Source organism: Triticum urartu, chromosome 5A (genome assembly GCF_056163025.1).
Source record: "Triticum urartu cultivar PI428250 chromosome 5A, HENAU_Tu73, whole genome shotgun sequence".
Classification (NCBI taxonomy): domain Eukaryota; kingdom Viridiplantae; phylum Streptophyta; class Magnoliopsida; order Poales; family Poaceae; genus Triticum; species Triticum urartu.
In genome coordinates this window covers 235,888,356-235,900,723 of record NC_141877.1, presented here as the reverse complement: position 1 = coordinate 235,900,723, position 12,368 = coordinate 235,888,356, and positions in this window count along the sequence as shown.

Here is a 12,368-nt window from a genome sequence, read left to right as displayed (position 1 = left end):
AAGTTATGGAGAAAGCAATAGCAACAAACTAAACGATCATCATGCTAAGCTAACGGATGGGTCAAGTCAATCACATCATTCTCTAATGAAGTGATCCCATTAATCAAATGACAACTCATGTCTATGGTTAGGAAACATAACCACCATTGATTCAACGAGCTAGTCAAGTAGAGGCAAACTACTGACACTCTGTTTGTCTATGTATTCACACATGTACTAAGTTAATCAAATGACAATTCTAGCATGAATAATAAACATTTATCATGATATGAGGAAATATAAATAACAACTTTATTATTGCCTCTAGGGCATATTTCCTTCACTGTTCTGGCGGCCGCCCCAAAATTGTGTGTCTTCCATGGTGGAGATATTGTTTCCACATATATATTAACCGATGCCAGGAATGCCCTCCTATTATTGGCTATCACATAGGTACATTACGACCTGCCACATGGCAAAAAAGGAGAATAATGCTTACAGTCGCCTTATTTTCTTGAATTTACAACCAAATGGGATTCCCCGGATCATAGAGCATGTGTAGAATGCAACGTATGTCCTTACTAGGCGGACTAATGTTTATACTCACCATAATCTCTTGGATTTCCTTCCAAAGGAGTGCCAACAAGTTCAGAAACTAGTTAGAAAAGCAACGGCAAATGATGTTCTTTGACTTTCAGGGTTAAAAAACCCTACTTAGGGGACGAATTCGAGGTTCCTCCGGGCCTTCTCCGCAAGCCGGAAGTATTTTCTAGATTACCACGCTTGTCGCGAGCATTTCAAATACGATATGAAATGGACTCTGAATGACAAAGCTATGACCGTTTTAGTGAACACCAGCCCTTCATATGGCAGTCCTTGAAAGAACTTCATTTTCTCATGATGCGTTCTAGCGTGCTGCCCCAAAATTTTGTGTCCTCCATAGTGGAGATATTGTTTCCACATATATATTGACTCATGCCAGGAATGCCCTCCTATTATTGGCTGTAACACACGTACGTTAGGGCATGCCACACGGCAAAACAAGGAGAATAAGTCTTATAGTTGCCTTATTTTCTAGAATTTACAACCAAATGGGATTCCCTGGATCATAGAGCATGTGCACAATACAACGTTTCTCCTTACCAGGCGGACTAATGTTTATACTCACCATAATCTCTCGGATTTCCTTACAAAGGAGTGCCAATGGGTTAAGAAACTAGTTTGAAAAAGCAGGGGCAAATGATGTTCCTTGACTTTCAGGGGCAAAAAGTCGTACATGGGGGCCAAATTTGAGGGTCCTCCGGGCCTCCTGCGCAAGCCGGAAGTATTTGCTAGCTTCCCACGCTCGTCACGAGCATTTTGAGTACTCGTGGGTCCAGAACACACTCCAAATGACAAAGTTATGACCGTTTTGGTGAACACCGATACTTCATATGGCAGTCCTTGAAAGAACTTCACTTTCTCGTGACGCGTACAGGCACGCTGCCCAAAAGTTTTGTATCCTCTATAGTGGAGATATTGTTTCCGCATATATATTGACCGATGTCAGGAATGCCCTCCTATTATTAGCTATCACACACGTACGTTACGACTTGGCACACGGCAAAAACAAGGAGAATAAGGCTTATAGTCGCCTTGCTTTTCTTGAATTTACATCGAAATGGGATTCCTAGGATTATAGAGCATGTGCAGAATGCAACATTTGTCGTTACCAGACGTACTAATGTTTATACTCACCATAATCTCTCGGATTTCCTTCCAAAGGAGTGCCAATGGATTTTGAAACTTGTCTAAAAAGCAACGGCAAATGATGTTCTTTGACTTTCAGGGTCAAAAATTCCTGCTTAGGGGCTGAATTTGAGGGTCCTCCGGGCCTTTTGCGCAAGCCAATAGTATTTTCTAGATTCCCACACTCGTCGCGAGCATTTAGAATAATATTGGGTCCAAAACGCACACCGAATGAAAATGTTATGACTGTTTTAGTGAACATCGGTCCTTCATATGGTAGTGCTTGAAAGAATATAAGTTTCTCGTGATGCATTGTGGCGCGCCGCCCCAAAATTATGTGTCCTCCATATTGGAGATATTGTTTCCACATATATACTGACCGATGCCAGGAATGCCCTCCAATTATGTGTTGTCACACACGTACGTTACGGCATGCCACACGGCAAAAACAAGGAGAATAAGGCTTATTCTCGCCTTATTTTCCTTAATTTAAAACCAAATGGGATTCCCCGGATCATAGAGCATGTGCAGAATGCCACGTTTGTCCTTACAAGGCGGACTAATGTTTATACTCACCATAATCTCTCGGATTTCCTTCCAAAGGAGTGCCAATGGGTTCAGAAACTTGTTTGAAAAGCAGCGGCAAATGATGTTCTTTCACTTTCAAGGGAAAAATTCCTACTTAGGGACCAAATTTGAGGGTCCTCTGGGACTCCTACGTAAGCAGGAAGTATTTTTCTAGATTCCCACACTCGTCGCGAGCATTTTAATTACTTGTGCGTCCGAAACAGACTCCGAATGACAAAGTTATCACCATTTTAGTGAACAACAGTCCTTCATATGGCAGTGCTTGAAAGAACTTCATTTTCTTGAGACGCGTTCTAGCGCGCCGCTCCAAAATTGTGTGTCTTCTATAGTGGACATATTGTTTCCACATATATATCGACCGATGTCAGGAATGCCCTCCTATTATTGGCTGTCACACAGGTACATTACAGCATGCCAGATGACAAAAAAGGAGAATAAGGCTTATAGTCGCCTTATTTTCTTGAATTTACAACCAAATGGGATTCCCCGGATCATAGAGCATGTGCAGAATGCAAGGTATGTCTTTACCAGGCGGACTAATGTTTATACTCACCATAATCTCTTGGATTTCCTTCCAAAGGAGTGCCAACGGGTTCAGAAACTAGTTTGAAAAGCAACGGCAAATGATGTTCTTTGACTTTCAGGGTTAAAAATCCCTACTTAGGGGATGAATTTGAGGGTCCTCCAGGCCTTCTTCGCAAGTCGGAAGTATTTTCTAGATTCCCACGCTCGCTGCGAGCATTTCAAATACTATTGGGTACGAAATGGAATCTGAATGACAAAGCTATGACCGTTTTAGTGAACACCGGTCCTTCATATGGCAGTCCTTGAAAGAACTTCATTTTCTCATGACGCGTTCTAGTGCGCTACCCCAAAATTTTGTGTCCTACATAGTGGAGATATTGTTTCCACATATATATTGACTCATGCCAGGAATGCCCTCCTATTATTGGCTATCACACGTGTACGTTACGGCATGCCACATGGCAAATACAAGGAGAATAAGTCTTATAGTTGCCTTATTTTCTAGAATTTACAACCAAATGGGATTCCCCAAATCATAGAGCATGTGCAGAATGCAACGTTTCTCCCTACCAGGCAGACTAATGTTTATACTCACCATAATCTCTCGGATTTTCTTGCAAAGGAGTGCTAATGGGTTAAGAAACTAGTTTGAAAAAGCAGGAGCAAATGATGTTCCTTGACTTTTAGGGGCAAAAAGTCCTACATGGAGGCCAAATTTGAGGGTCCTCTGGGCCTCCTGCACAAGCCGGAAATATTTGCTAGCTTCCCACGCTCGTGGCGAGCGTTTTGAGTACTTGTGGGTCCAGAACAGACTCCGAATGACAAAGTTATGACCATTTTGGTGAACACCGATACTTCATATGGCAGTCCTTGAAAGAACTTCACTTTCTCGTGATGCGTATCGGCGCGCTGCCCAAAAAATTTGTATCCTCCATATTGGAGATATTGTTTCCGCATATATATTGACCGATGTCAAGAATGCCCTCCTATTATTAGCTGTCACATACGTGCGTTACGGCTTGCCACACGGCAAAAACAAGGAGAATAAGGCTTATAGTCGCCTTGCTTTTCCTGAATTTACAACGAAATGGGATTCCGAGGATCATAGTGCATGTGCAGAATGCAACATTTGTCGTTACCAGACGGACTAATGTTTATACTCACCATAATCTCTCGGATTTCCTTCCAAAGGAGTGCCAATGGTTTTAGAAACTTGTCTAAAAAGCAACGACAAATGATGTTCTTTGACTTTCAGGGTCAAAAATTCCTGCTTAGGTGCCGAATTTGAGGGTCCTCCGGGCCTTTTGCGCAAACCGAAAGTATTGGTTGTCACACACGTACGTTTTGGCATGCCACACGGCAACAACAAGGAGAATAAGGCTTATTCTCGCCTTATTTTCCCTTAATTTACAACCAAATGGGATTCCCCGGATCATAGAGCATGTGCAGAATGCAACGTTTTCCCACACCAGGAAGACTAATGTTATACTCACCATAATCACTCAGTTTTCCTTCCAAAGGAGTGCCAATGGGTTCAGAAACTTGTTTGAAAATCAGTTGCAAATGATGTTCTTTGACTTTAAAGGGCAAAAAGTCCTACTTAGGGGCCGAATTTGAGTGTCCTCCTGGACTCCTACGTAAGCCGAAAGTATTTTTCTAGATTCCCACACTCGTCGCGAGCATTTTGATTACTTGTGTGTCCGAAACAGACTCCGAATGACAAAGTTATCAACATTTTAGTGAACACCGGTCCTTCATATGGCAGTGCTTGACAGAAATTTATTTTATTGAGACGCGTTCTGGCACGCCGCCGCAAAATTGTGTGTCTTCCATAGTGGATATATTGTTTCCACATATATCGATCGATGCTAGGAATGCCCTCCTTTTATTGGCTATCACACAGGTACATTAGGACGTGCCACATGACAAAAAGAGGAGAGCAAGTCTTATAGTCGCCTTATTTTCTTGAATTTACAACCAAATGGGATTCCCCGGATCATAGAGCATGTGCAGAATGCAATGTCTGTCCTTACCCGGCAGACTAATGTTTATACTCACCATAATCTCTCGGATTTCCTTCCAAAGGAGTGCCAATGGGTTTAGAAACTAGTTTGAAAAAGCAACGACAAATGATGTTCTTTGACTTTCAGGGTCAAAAATTCCTACTTAGGGGCCAAATTTGAGGGTCCTATGGGCCTTCTCCGCAAGCTGGAAGTATTTTCTAGATTCCCACGCTCGTTGCGAGCATTTCAAATACTATTGGGTCCGAAATGGACCCGAATGACAAAGCTATGACCATTTTAGTGAACACCGGTTCTTCATATGCCAGTCCTTGAAAGAACTTCATTTTCTCATGACATGTTCTAGCGCGCTACCCCAAAATTTTGAGTCCTCCATAGTGGAGATATTGTTTTCACTTATATATTGACTCATGCCAGGAATGCCCTCCTATTATTGGTTGTCACACACTACGTTACGGCATGCCACACGGCAAAAACAAGGAGAATAAGTCTTATAGTTGCCTTATTTTCTAGAATTGACAACCAAATGGGATTCCCCAGATCATAGAGCATGTGCAGAATTCAACGTTTCTCCTTACCAGGCGGACTAATCTTTATAGTCACCATAATCTCTTGGATTTCCTTCCAAAGGAGTGCCAACGGGTTAAGAAACTAGTTTGAAAAAGCAGGGGCAAATGATGTTCTTTGTCTTTCAGGGGCAAAAATTCCTACACGGGGGCCAAATTTGAGGGTCCTCCGGGCCTCCTGCGCAAGCTGAAAGTATTTTCTAGCTTCCCACGCTCATCGCGAGCATTTTGAGTACTTGTGGGTCCAGAACAGACTCTGAATGACAAAGTTATGACCGTTTTGGTAAACACTGATCCTTCATATGGCAGTCCTTGAAAGAACTTCACTTTCTCGTGACGCGTACAGCCGTGCCGCCCAAAACTTTTGTGTCCTCGATAGTGGAGCTATTGTTTCCGCATATATATTGACCGATGTCAGGAATGCCCTCCTATTATTAGCTGTCAGACACGTACATTACGAATTGCCACACGGAAAAAACAAGGAGAATAAGGCTTATAGTCGCCTTGCTTGTCTTGAATTTATAACGAAATGGGATTCCCATGATCATAGAGCATGTGTAGAATGCAACATTTCTCCTTACCAGACGGACTAATGTTTTAATCACAATAATATCTCGGATTTCCTTCCAAAGGAGTGCCAATGGGTTTAGAAACTTGTCTAAAAAGCAACGGCAGATGGTGTTCTTTGACTTTCATGGTCAAAACTTCCTGCTTAGGAGTCGAATTTGAGGGTCCTCCGGGCCTTTTGCGCGAGCATTTCGAATACTATTGAGTCCGTAAGGCACTCTAGATGACAAAGTTATGACCGTTTTAGTGAACACCGGTCCTTCATATGGTAGTTCTTGAAAGAACATCATTTTCTCGTGATGCTTTTTGGCATGCCGTGACAAAATTATGTGTCCTCCATAATGGAGATATTGTTTCCACATATATACTAACCGATGCCAGGAATGCCCTCCAATTATTGGCTGTCACACACGTACGTTACCGCATACCACACGGCCAAAACAAGCAGAATAAGGCTTATTATCGCCTTATTTTTCCTTAATTTACAAACTAATGGGATTCCCCAGATCATAGAGCATGTGCAAAATGCAACGTTTGTCCTTACCGATGTTTATACTCACCATAATCTCTCGGATTTCCTTCCAAAGGAGTGCCAATGGGTTCAGAAACTTGTTTGAAAAGCAACGGTAAATGATGTTCTTTGAGTTTCAGGGGCAAAAGTCCTACTTAGGGGCTGAATTTGAGGGTCCTCCAGGACTCCTGCGTAAGCCAGAATTATTTTCTAGATTCCCACGCTCCTCGCGAGCATTTTATTACTTGTGGGTCCGAAACAGGCTCCGAATGACAAAGTTATCACCATTTTAGTGAACATCAATCCTTGATATGAATGTTGGGGATATTACTATTGGAGGTAAACCGGCCTTATGTAGCCGGGTTGACTCTTTGAAGATTAGAAGCCCATGAAGATGTAAAGATGCTGGCGCTTTACGCAGGGCCCAAAGGCAAGTTACAGTATGTAAATGTAAACCGTCCTAGTCATGCAACTTGTATAGTAAGATAGAAAGAGAGAGGCCGAACCGGATACGTTTATAAACCGGCTTCGGGACACTGTATCCCGGCGGGCGTCAACCTATGTATATAAAGGAACGACCCGGCCGCGGTTTAGAGACAGACAACAACAACTCGAGAGCCAGACAAAGCGGATTCGCTCCCTGGCCTTCGAAACCCTAGCAATACCAATCACAACTAGACGTAGGCTTTTACCTTCATCGAAGGGGCCGAACTAGTATAAACTCCCGTGTCCTCTTGTCCGGTTTAACCCCTTTAAGCTAACCCGTCGCGATGGCTCCACGACTAAGTCCTTTCACGAGGACATCTGCCGTGACAAACCCACGACAGTTGGCACCCACCGTGGGGCTATTGCACGATGGTTTTGAGTTCTTGAAGGGCAGCTTCGATGGACTCAAGGGATACGTTGTTGTGGGACGGATGACAAAGAGTCGCCGCGGCAAGCTCTACATCGACAATGCAGGATGGGGTCCCGAGGTCGATTCAATCGAATATGGGTATCAGGTCCCCTTTGGTCGGATTCACGTCTTCATCGGCAAGATCGGTGAACCGGCCCCCGAGCCCGACATATGCACCGACATCATCGAAACGGCTCGACGTGCAAGTTCTTCGCCAGTTCAGCCCAAGGCCAGGCTTGTTTTCGTAGGTGTCATCCATGGATCAGGGTACGAGGACGGACCGGTGTCCGATGGAGAAACCGTAGTCTGCTCTGATGACGAGTCTTCTAGAGAAACCGAATCGCTTTACCAGTTGCAGGACGGCCGGATTAAGGGAGGATCCGAGGGAAACAGTATTCCGGATTCCCCCAGTCTGCCAAACTGGGCTGCCATCTTCATGGCCGGCACACAATCGGTGCCTCATTCGTCTACCGCCGCAGCAACGCTCTCCAGTTCAACAACAGCCACACCAGCGGGGGCAGGAAGCTCAGCACCACCTCCGGCCCAAGTCTTGTCTGATTTGTTCGACGCTCTGGCAACATTGATGTCCGCGGAGGTAGACACAGCAGCCAGGGATTAGCACGATGCGGAGATTGCAAAGGTGAAAGATCAGATAGCCCAGGCCAAAGCGGACCTGGCAGCAGAGAATGCCAGGATGGCTACGGAGCAGGCCGAGTTTGAAGCACAGGCTTACCGGATTAGACTGGATCAAAACGCTTCAGAGGAAGTCATGAGAAGAAGGTACCGGTCACGTCTCCCGTCGATTTATGAGCCGTAGAATCTTTTCAACACGCCAGGTGTAGGAGCTCGTAACCAACCCACACCAAACCGGGCGGGCGCGCCGGGAGCAGGAGCGCCGGTTCAGCCGCGCACGACGGACCTGCCTCGCCAGAACAACATTGTACCATCAACACCGCCCGGGCATTATTCCAACCCGTTGGACAACATTGTGGCCGCCGCGTCACGCCTGGCGGCCCTCCCAACAGATGGTGAGTCACCAGTTGCAGTGGAAGCACGTCGGGCCAGGGATCTCCTTCAGACAGCACTAAATCAACAGCAAGCATATTCACACAGCCGTGAGAGGATTCACTCCACTCCCCGCCCAAGCCGGAGTTATAGCAGACACGTGGAAGACGAACCGGCCATCTCCAGTAGTGCACGCCGCCGAAATTCGCCACGAGGGAACAACCCGGCTGGGGGAGGTGCTAATGCGCAAGATGTTGTGGACCATGGCCGCGCACGTCGAGAGGCCGAGTTGACAGATCGACACGAGGCACGACAGCATACTCCGGTTCACCCCACTGCCTCCGTGGAGCCAGGGGCGATGTTCAGTTCCTTAGTGGCACCGTGTTTATCTCCTGCTTTGCGTAATGTGCGACTACCCAAGGATTTCAAGGGACCTCGTAAGGTACCAAATTATACCGCTGATTTGCAACCAGAGGCGTGGGTGGAGAGCTATGACATGGCAATGGAGATGTTAGATGTGGACGAGGCGGTGTGTGCTAAATATTTCACCATGATGTTGGAAGGAACAACTCGCACTTGGCTGAAGAGCTTGCCGACCAACTCTATTGGATCATGGGCCGAACTGAAGCACTGGTTTATCCAGAACTTCAAGGATACGTGTAAGCAGCCGATGTCAATTGTAGATCTGGCCGCTTGTGTCCAAGAGGAAGGGGAGTCCACGACCCATTGGGTCAAACGGGTCTCGGCGATTTTGCACTCGTCAGATCGTATCAACGCAGACACCGCAGTGTTAACGTTAGAGGGTAATTGCCATTTCAAACCATTGAAATAGAAGTTGGGAAGGCTCAAACGTCACTGCAACGACATCTCAACACTCATGGCCGCTTTGGTTAAATACGCCGATTCAGATAATACCAAGGATCCGGATTCAGAGGAGGACAAACCAGAGAAGGGTAAGAAGACCGGCAATGCCAAAGGCCAACAACACAATCCGGCAGGCCATGGAAACGCTGGTAAGCGCAAGGCCGACAGTGGTTTGGACTTTGTCGCAAATACCAACGCGCAGGAGAATGGCCAGCGCCGTAAAGGCAAGCAGCCCCAGAGGGGTGGAGGTACAGGCAACAATTTGGAGCATTTGTTAAATCAGCCCTGTCCAAAGCATGGATCGAAGGAGAAACAGGCATCACATCTCTGGAAAGATTGTTATATCATGTGGGATTTTAGGAATTCCAATATGTTCCAATATGACAACGGCCCGCCCGGTGGTTCAGGAGGAGGTTTCCACGGGCTGGGTTACGGAGGCAGTGGTTCCGGTTCAGGGTTTCCAGGCAATCAAACCGGACACATCAATCAAGGACACCAAGGCAACCAGGGAGGTTACAACCATCAGGGGAGTCAGCAGCAGTAGAAGTCGGGTTATCAGAGCAATCCCAAACAGCTGAACAGCGAGCAATATCATGTCTTCACTACTAATTTGTGCAAACGTGATCAGAAGCTTCACAAAAGGGTAGTCAACTCTGTTGAGTCGGCAGTACCTCAGTATTTACGCTGGTCGGAGCGACCTATTTTGTGGAGCAGAGAGGATCACCCTCCCCGGGTTGATAATCCAGGTCATTTGGCCTTGGTGGTAGCCCCTCAAGTTGGGGGATACAAGTTCACTAAAGTGATCATGGATGGGGGAAGTAGTATCAGTATTTTTTATTATGATACATTCCATCGTATGGGGTTCACAGATAAGGATCTTAAACCGTCGAATACGGTATTTCATGGTGTGGTGCCTGGTAAGTCTGCATATCCTGTTGGTAAGATAGCTTTGGAGGTAGCTTTTGGAGATGACTACAATTCAAGGTCAGAAACAGTGACATTTGAGGTGGTGAAGATCAAAAGTCCGTACCACGCCTTGTTTAGGCGGCCGGTTTATGCTAAGTTTATGGCAAGGCCATGTTATGTTTACCTGCAGCTTAAAATGCCATGTCATAAGGGGACTATCACAGTACATGGAAGTAGAAAGATTGCTTTGGAGTGTGAAGAAGGCGATGCGGCTTATGCTGAGTCGGTTTGTGCCACGGAGGAGTTAAAATTCTATAAGGAGCAAGTTGATCCGGCAGACATGACCTCCTTGAAAAAGCAAAACACGGAACATGATCCAACATTGAAGTTCAAATCAGCTATAGACACCAAGATGGTTGACTTTGTCCCTCACGATTCATCCAAACAGTTCAGCATCAGCGCTAACCTGGATCCCAAATAGGAAAGCGCGCTCATCGAGTTCATCCGTGAGAATCGGGACATCTTTGCATGGAAACCTTCTGACATGCCAGGTGTACCGGGAGAACTCACTGAGCACACACTCAACATTGATCCGAAATTCAAACCGGTCTGATAGTTCCTCCGCCGCTTCAACGAGGAAAGGCGCAGGGGTATAGGTGAAGAGGTCGCCCGTTTGTTGGCCGCTGGGTTTATTGTTGAAGTTTTTCATCCAGAGTGGTTAGCCAATCCGGTGTTGGTTCTTAAAAAAAACGGCACTTGGCGCATGTGTGTGGACTACACAGATTTAAAACAAGGCTTGCCCTGCAGACCCTTTTGCTCTCCCTCGCATTGATCAGATAATTGATGCTACGGCGGGTTGTGACCGTTTGTGTTTTTTGGATGCTTACTCTGGTTATCATCAGATCAAAATGGCAGTTAAGGACCAGGAGAAGACAACCTTTATAACTCCCTTTGGAGCCTTCTGCTATGTTTACATGCCCTTTGGACTCAAGAGTGCCCAAGCAACTTACCAGAGATGTGTTCAAAATTGCCTTCATAAGCAAATTGGGCGCAATGTTCATGCGTATGTAGATGATATTGTGGTCAAATCCAAAAAGGAGGAGACTTTGATAGATGATCTACGAGAAACTTTTGACAATCTCCGGGTCTACAAGATGATGCTCAATCCGGAGAAGTGTGTTTTCGGTGTCCCGGCAGGCAAACTCTTAGGCTTTCTGGTTTCAAACAGAGGCATTGAGGCTAATCCGGAAAAGATTGCAGCGATTACGTCCTTGGCTAAACCGGCGTGTATTAATGATGTGCAACGTCTGGCCGGCTGGATTACAGCCTTGAGCCGGTTTATCAGCCGCCCTGGAGAGAAGGCCATCCCCTTATATCAGATGCTCAAGAAAACGGATAACTTTGTCTGGAGTGAAGCAGCTGATAAGGCGTTTGAAGATCTGAAGAAACAGCTCGTGGAACCGCCCGCGATGGCAGCACCGATTGATAAAGAGCCATTATTATTATATGTGGCAGCTAATGCCCGGGCTGTCAGTGTAGCCATTGTGGTAGAGCGCAAGGAGCCTGGCAAAGAGTATCCGATTCAACGGCCGGTTTATTATATCAGTGAGGTGCTCATTGAGTCAAAACAAAGGTATCCGCATTGGCAGAAACTGGTGTATGGGGTGTTTATGGCAAGCCGAAAGCTCAAACACTATTTTCAGGGCCATCCTATCACAGTAGTCGGTTCAGCTCCTCTGGGCGACATCATTCAAAACAGAGAGGCAACTGGCCGGATTGCCAAGTGGACCATTGAGCTTGGACCCCACGGGCTCAAATATATACCCCGCACGGCGATCAAGTCCCAGGCACTCGTAGATTTCATCAACGATTGGACGGAGTTACAGGCACCTGAGGAGAAACTAGATAATACATATTGGACTATTCATTTTGATGGGTCCAGACAGCTAGAGGGTTCGGGGGCTAGAGTCGTATTAACCTCCCCACGAGGTGATATGTTTTGTTATGTCCTCCATTTAATGTTCCCTTGTACTAACAATGCAGCTAAATATGAGGCTTTACTCCACGGTCTTCGGATGGCTAAAGAGATGAATTTGAGCCGGGTTAAGTGCTTCGGCGATTCAGATCTAGTGGCTCAGCAAGTGTCTGGCACTTGGGATTCTAAGGACCCACTCATGGCTGCATATCGGCGAGAGGTGGACGCATTGGCTGGT